This window comes from Girardinichthys multiradiatus, chromosome 22 (genome assembly GCF_021462225.1).
Source record: "Girardinichthys multiradiatus isolate DD_20200921_A chromosome 22, DD_fGirMul_XY1, whole genome shotgun sequence".
Classification (NCBI taxonomy): Eukaryota; Metazoa; Chordata; class Actinopteri; order Cyprinodontiformes; family Goodeidae; genus Girardinichthys; species Girardinichthys multiradiatus.
In genome coordinates this window covers 2,522,429-2,529,769 of record NC_061814.1, presented here as the reverse complement: position 1 = coordinate 2,529,769, position 7,341 = coordinate 2,522,429, and positions in this window count along the sequence as shown.

The window sequence follows — 7,341 nt, the reverse complement described above, 5'->3', positions numbered from 1 at the left end:
TGCAGACAAACTCACACATCCTTTTTCACATATACATCATGAAAGGTTATGAGATCAAATAGTCAAGTTAAAGAATAGGAGAAAATATAAGATAAATCTATATTTAATTATTCCAACACCTGAAACATGCAAAAGAAAAACAAAAAACATGTTCATGTTCAAATGAGCTGACATCATAATGTGATCTCTTGATGCAACAACTCCGACTCCAATATTACACTTTAATACAAGTTTGATGAGCCCCTCTGGTGACATTGGGATTATTTTGTAAATGCGTGGCCATGCAGACTGTTGATCATTGCTTAAGCCAACAATCATGAACAAGTCATTGTAATTCAATTCTATATATGATATTAATTCCAAGTTGTCCATACTTCTTGGCTAAACCAACAATCATCGGTGTGCACAGAAATGAAAACAATAATAATTCATAGACATGCAGTAAATTTTAAAAATCCAATGTCACCAGAGGGGCCCTGTAGACACAGTATGTGAGACAAGTCTACAGGTCTACCTGTTGTTCAGTAAAGAGAGCAGGCCAGCGTTCACATATCTGTGTGATGGCAGGCTTGTCCTTTACAACTTCACTCCTTCGAAGAGCAAATGTCAGATCCATCTTCTGCTTGATGAGGGCTCCATTTGGGGTTTTCTTTTTCATTTCATCCACCATGGTCTGTCAAGCATCTTCAAGGGTGGAGTCATCCTGTCCATCTGGATAATATGGTAAGTAATTGATTTCTCCTCTTTTTGGCTTTTTGATTCTCTTGTTAGGTGGGTCTCCACATGGAGAGTGCTTTCCATGTTTACCACCATTCACTGTGACGTCACAGTGACCCAGCCTACGCATTTTTGTTCGGTAATTTTCCATCTTGAACTTCAAGCTGTTTTTCCAACCGCTCCAGCCGGACGCTGATCCTTGTTCTTTGAGACATGGGTGTATTTGCACTAGTGCTGAGGCAACAGCTTCAAATTCTGAATTTGTTGGGTATGCTTTCAAGGCATACATGGTCTCGGCAACCCTTTCAAGAATGTCATGTTTGAGCTCCTTTGATGGAATGAGGTGTGTTCCATCCCTGAGATGAAGCAGATTCGCTTGACGCAGCCTATATTCCACATCGACAGAAAATTTAGATATATACATATCAAATTCCTCTGGCCACTGGCGCAGTCTTTCCTGAGAGGAGTTGGAGAGGATGTCTGTGTCTGCCTGGCTGGGTGTGTCGCTTAGTTCTTCACTTGATGTTGACTGTGGGATGTGCACCTCCACAAGAGAAAGCAATGGGATAATTTATAGGGTAGGTTGCTCAAGCAGCTCTGATAGCTCTGTTAAATTGCACAGTTCGTTGTCAAAGTTGGGATCTTTAAACTGTAAGCTGAAGTTGTAGTTTAATTGAAGAACATCTTTAAGTGACCTAATCAAAAGATCGACTGTATCAGGCTTTGTTGTCAGCTCCACCTTCCGTATGTCTGCGTCAGTGATGATAACTCTCACAAGCATTCTCTGTTGCACTGCCATCTGATGATAAAGAGAGATATTGTTCAGCACAGAATAAAATGTTTGAGAGTTACCATTAGTTTTCCACCTATTCTGTATACTGACAGGGGGAAAACATCATTAAGCTCTGACAATGGAACCACACACAGAGGCGTGGTTATATCGGAGTAGCAAACTTCATATGATCTAAGGTGCTCGTGGTACCATGCACTCATTACTCTGCAGACAAACAATATTTCTGTATGAACTGCAACTATCTTTGTGATCTGCCTAAATTCAGGGAGACCTGAGCAGGATCCAGAAGAGACTACCATATCTGCCTTGTATGTAACTCCATCCACACAAATGGAAGACGCTACAAGAACTGCTGCTGGCTTTTGGATTTTCTGACTTAGTATCCTCTCAACATTCTCAGGAAAAGATGAGACAGAGACAGTAGTGACCTTTTCCATCTCGATTGAAGGTTTGAAAAATGAACATGAGTCCAAATGATAGCTGACTGCTCTCTGGTGTTTCACAGCAAGTGTAAGGGCTACATTCCTGTAGTTCTGAGCATCACGGATAACCTTTTTAAAAAATTTGTGCTTGCCCTCAAAGCGCATAGTCCAGACATCACACAGTGGACCAAATGCCTTAATGAGCAAAGGGTAGCGTTCAATGTAGTGGTGTTTTGGTCGTAATCTAAACTCTGGGAAAGTAGACTGCAGTAATTCTCTGTGCTCTGCTATCTTGCACTCCAGGAAGTACAGTGTCTCTTCAGTAAACTTGGGAGCAACTTCTAACTCCACAATATCTTTGACAAGCATGAGAACTTCCCATGCCTTTTCCCCTGGAGGAATACACTCTCCGACGAAAAATGGTAGAAGCCTAATTAGGCACCAGTTCTCATGCGCATTTCCCCCGATTGTGCGTTTTGTGGAAAAGCCCTTCGTAATAGGCTGTGGTCTATCAGTTTTGTCAGTAAAGGTGTATGTAAAGGACCTGATAGCCTGATTCAGTGTTCCTAGACTAAAATATCCCATGGAAATCAGATATGAAAGGCACAAAGACAACTCCATGGGGACTATGCCCTCCAGAAGATCATGCATGAGGTCAGGAGGGTAACCTTTAACAACATGAAAGTGCTCCAATTTTGCAGTAAAAGGGCACTCTTTTTTCACACCATATGTTCTACCGAGTTCTGGGTCTTCCATAACTTCCTGCACTTGTCTATCATGCCTGTCTTTGTCTCTGAGTTCAAAGGCACCAGAGTGGACCTCTTGTTCTTGAGTTTCACTTCTACTTGCCATACAGAATCTGCAGAACTTATCAACAGAGAAGCTCTCATAGAATCCTGCCACTGCATGAGCACTTAGGTTGTCAGCAGCTACATACAAAACAGTTCCTTTCACACTTGCACCCAAGGCCTCTATGTAAACACCATCCTTTTCTAGTGACATAAGATCACGTATAAGTGGGTCCAGGACTTTAGCATAACCAAATTCTTTTACAGTGGTTGTGTTGCATATAAGAGCAAGTTGAATAGAGTTGAGTGATGCTCTATATTTTGCTGGCATATTGGCAATTACCCAGTAGACAGCACACATCTTATGCTTCTTCTTCGATGTTCCTAACGGATTGGCAACTTCAAAGTCATCAATATACAGCCCAATGGCAATTGTGAACTCATCAATAGTAAAAATACAATTTTCTCTGAAGTATGCACCATCTATATGAGATTTATATTCATTTGGAACATGTATCTCTTCAGACATTGCTTTGTCGAACACATCTGTCCTGCTCAGCAACTTCTGCAGCATTTGCTGTATAGGAACATATACAACTGATTTCTTATCTTTGTCAACTACATACTTTACAGGCATCACCAGGGGAAATTCTTTAGACACATAGGATGCTATCTTTTTGGTTGTTGCTAAGGAGCCATCTTTGCTGCAAAATGTTGTCATAACATTGGTCTCAGAAACAACAGTGCTCACTTTTTTCACAACTGACTCATCTATCTCAGAATCATACTTCTTGAGAATCATCTTCACCTTGTGATGCAGAAGTGGCTCTGACAAATAAGGTATATCACAAAGCTGTTTGATAACTTCTTGTACACAGCACTCAGGTACATGGAGGATAGTCTGCATCTTCAAAAAAAGTGCAGCTAAGTTGTGCTCTAGCTGCTTTTTTAAATCCTGAAGATCTATCTCACAAGTTTCTTCAGTGGCATCATCTATCTCCCCCATGTGTTCAATTGGCATTTGCTCATTTGGAAAACCACACACTCTATTTTCATCACGTATTTCAACAATAACTATTTCTTTCTTGAACATCTTCAAGTTGTCCTCTCTATGTGCTTTACTTTTATGTGCATTGAAAGTTGAATACACACTGCTCTCAAATATACAGCCTGCATACGGACACTGAACCTTTTGGTTAACTTTCAAGTGTCTGCTTCAGAGGTGGCTGAAAAATTCAGCTTCAGAGCAGGGCTTAGTGAACTCACACAATTGACAGCAGAATTGTACAACTTCATATTGTTGTCCTGGTCGTTCCTCATTAGTTTTAGAGTGAACACGCGATATGTGTGCTTTAAGGCTGTTTAAGGACTTAAATGTACACAGACAGTCCTGATGCAAACAAGGGAATGGTACTGTCCTTGTGTAGCTTCCATGTTTTAGGCGGTAGTGTTTAAATAGCTGCACCCTCTTCCCACTAATAAAACCACAATATTTACACTTCCACTCCATTTTTCTGGTTAAAATTACGTGAACTAAGTAAAATTGCAGTTAGCTAACAGTGTAAAGCTTCTGAAGATAAGTAGTTGAAATTGGCTTTCCAACCGAACAGGTTAGCTGGCAAGCTAACATTAGCTAAGTAGCAAAACAGTGAAGAGTTCCAACTTACCGTTTTGAGGCTGAATTTGGTTCTTTCACTCAGTGCTTCAAATGTCCGTCGAATGATTTGTTTGTTAAAACTTCACTTGCCGAAAATATCAAAATTGCTGAATTCTTTGTCTCTGTTCTGTCCCTAAAACCTTCAGAGCTCCTCAATGCCAGCTCCTCCCGCTCCACTCGCTCAAAACCGGTCCAAACTGGATGTTTCGCGGGCATGTGGGTGACATGAAAGGCAAAACTTGATGATATTGAGTTGTTTGAGCAAACACATAATTACAATAAGCTACGCCATCAAAAAGTGCAGTTTACTCAGAAATATTAATTAATATAAAGAAATTACAGATATTTAAGTAATACTAACTCAATGTGTTTAAGTACAAACAATTGATTGTACTTAAAAACATAATTACACTAAAAAAGGACATAAAAAATTCAGCTTAATCAAAATAAACAAGTCATGTCAGTAAATTAGACCTGTTTAAGTAATATGAACCAAGTCTCTTTGAGTTCAAACAAAATCTGGGTTTACAATGTATCATTCAACTGACAAATCCTAGACAGATGACAGATAAAGCGTCCCTGATAAAGCAGAACATGACGAGTACAAGTACAACAACTTGTCATCCCGTTTTAGCTGTTTTGTAATGAGGAATGAGCCAAAATTTCAGTCTGTAGATATGCAAAGCTGGTAGAAACATACTCCAACCCTCTTGCAGCAATCAAAGGAGGTTCTATGAAGTATTGACTAGGGGGGACTAAATACAAATGCACACCACACTTTTTAGATTTGCAAAAACAAAAAGATTTGAAACTCTATTCTTTTACCACAAATATATAATTATGCACTACTTTGTGTTGGTTTATAACATAAAATCCCAATAAAATACATTTTGTGGCTATAATGTGACAGAATGGAAAAATAGTTCAGGTGCATAACCATTTTTTGCAAGGGAGATCAAATTTTCACATAAATGGAAAATGGACTGAACTTATATAGTGTCAGGATCTGTCAATGTGGAGTTTGTTATGGTTTTGTGTTTGTTTTTGAGTGAGCAGTTTATTTAGGTTTATTTACTCCTGCGTTGTGCTTAGTTGTGTAAGTTTCTTCCTCCTGGCTTTTTATGATTTACCCAATTGCTTGTTTCCCGTAATATTAGTTGTTCTTTCCCAGCCTTGTTCCTTAGGGTGTATTCACACTTGCCACTTTTGGTCTGCTTTAAACAGACCAGAGTTCGTTTCCCCCCTGTGTGCTGTGTGTTGCTTAGCAATGCTACTGGCTTGTTGTGGGACAAGGCACGTAGAGAACGTTGGCGTTCAGCACGCATTCTCCGATGGGTTTCCAAAATTATAAATGGAACGTCTCAAAGTCTGTGTTGAATGAGCTGCTCTTTACTCTCACAATAATATTGCAGCTGTAATAACGGCACAAATATGCAGAACAGAGGTGCTGCACGCAGCACGTCTACAGCTGTTTTCCTAAATGTCCGGTTCTGTGCTCTGTCCCGCCCCTGTCATTTTTGTCCAATTGGAACAATGATCGTCAAAGCGTGTTTACAAGTAATAGTTCACTTGCAAAAAGTACAATGTGAAAGCAAACCGCACTAAATGAAAAAAATAAAGTTCGTTTTTGGTCCGGACCAAACAAGCGGACCAAAAGACTTTCCTGGTGTGAACACACCTTTAGTATAGTTCCTCATGTCCTTGCTTTGTCCAGTTAGGTCTTTTTTCATGTGCTTCTGTTTGTGTTCATTCTCCCCTCGTTGTTAGGTCCCTTTGGTTATTATTTTACTCAGTTGTTTATTTCTTAGAAATGTTTCCTCCTCTGGTTATTATTATTATTATTATTATTATTACAGTTCTCTTTGTTTCTTTTCCTTCTTTGGTTTTTCTAGTTTAGTTTCTTGGTTACTGTTTCTGTGCTTGTTTACTGTTAATTTATTCTTGTTGCATTCTTCTTCTAGTTTATTAGTTCCTTTTCCCCTTTGGCCCCTTTTGTAATTGTTACCCAGTTAGTTATTTCCCTGAGTCCAGCTTTTCCCCATGTCCTCTGGTTTAGTTCTTCCTAGAGTTTATTTCTTTTTTTCCTTTCTAGCTCCCATACCTTCTAGGTTTATTACCCTCAAGTTTGTTTTCATTTGTAGGTTATGTCTAGTTTAGTTTCTCCCATGCCCCTGTCTTACATTAGTTACCTTAGCAACCCATTCCCTCAGTTCCCTTCACCTGGCCTGCACACCTGCAATCATTCACTCTGATTACCTGCCTCTCTCTTGCCCATTGTTTCATCATTCACTTCCCCTGTATATTTACTCCCCGGTTTCACTTGTCCCCTGTCACCGCGTCTCTCTTCTAACCACCTGTTGAGCTCCTGCCAGTTACCTGCCTGAATCCTGCGATTCACCTGACTTGCTCTAGCATTGTTTACAATATCCCTGTCTATCTGTTTCCAGTTCAGCTCCTGTAAGTTCTGTTGGACTTGTCTACTGTTTCCTGAATCATTGGCTGAGCATCCTGCGTTGTTAACCTCCAAATAAATATGAAAAAAAATCTTACCTCACGACTTCTGAGTATCTTCCTGCAAGCTGGTCCGACCCAAAACCATTCTCTGACATATAGTGCCTTTCCAGTCATACAGACCACTCAAAGTGCTTTACAATAGAGCCACATTCACCCAATGGCACTCACTAACGCTCACATATTCATACACCAATACACAGATCGATAGGCAAGTTGAGGTTATGTGTCTTGCCCAGGGGTACATCGACATATGGCAGGCAGAATTTGGAATCGAACCCACAACCTTCTGTACAAGACGACTACCCACAGTCGCCTTAAACTAAACTTCAACTAAACTTTGTGAAGCTGGAGTAAAAGGAGCACACAATACTTCAAATCTGGTGGTCAAACAGCATAGCTGATGTACAAAGCTAAAAACAAACAGCTACTAGATACTATTTATTTCACTGA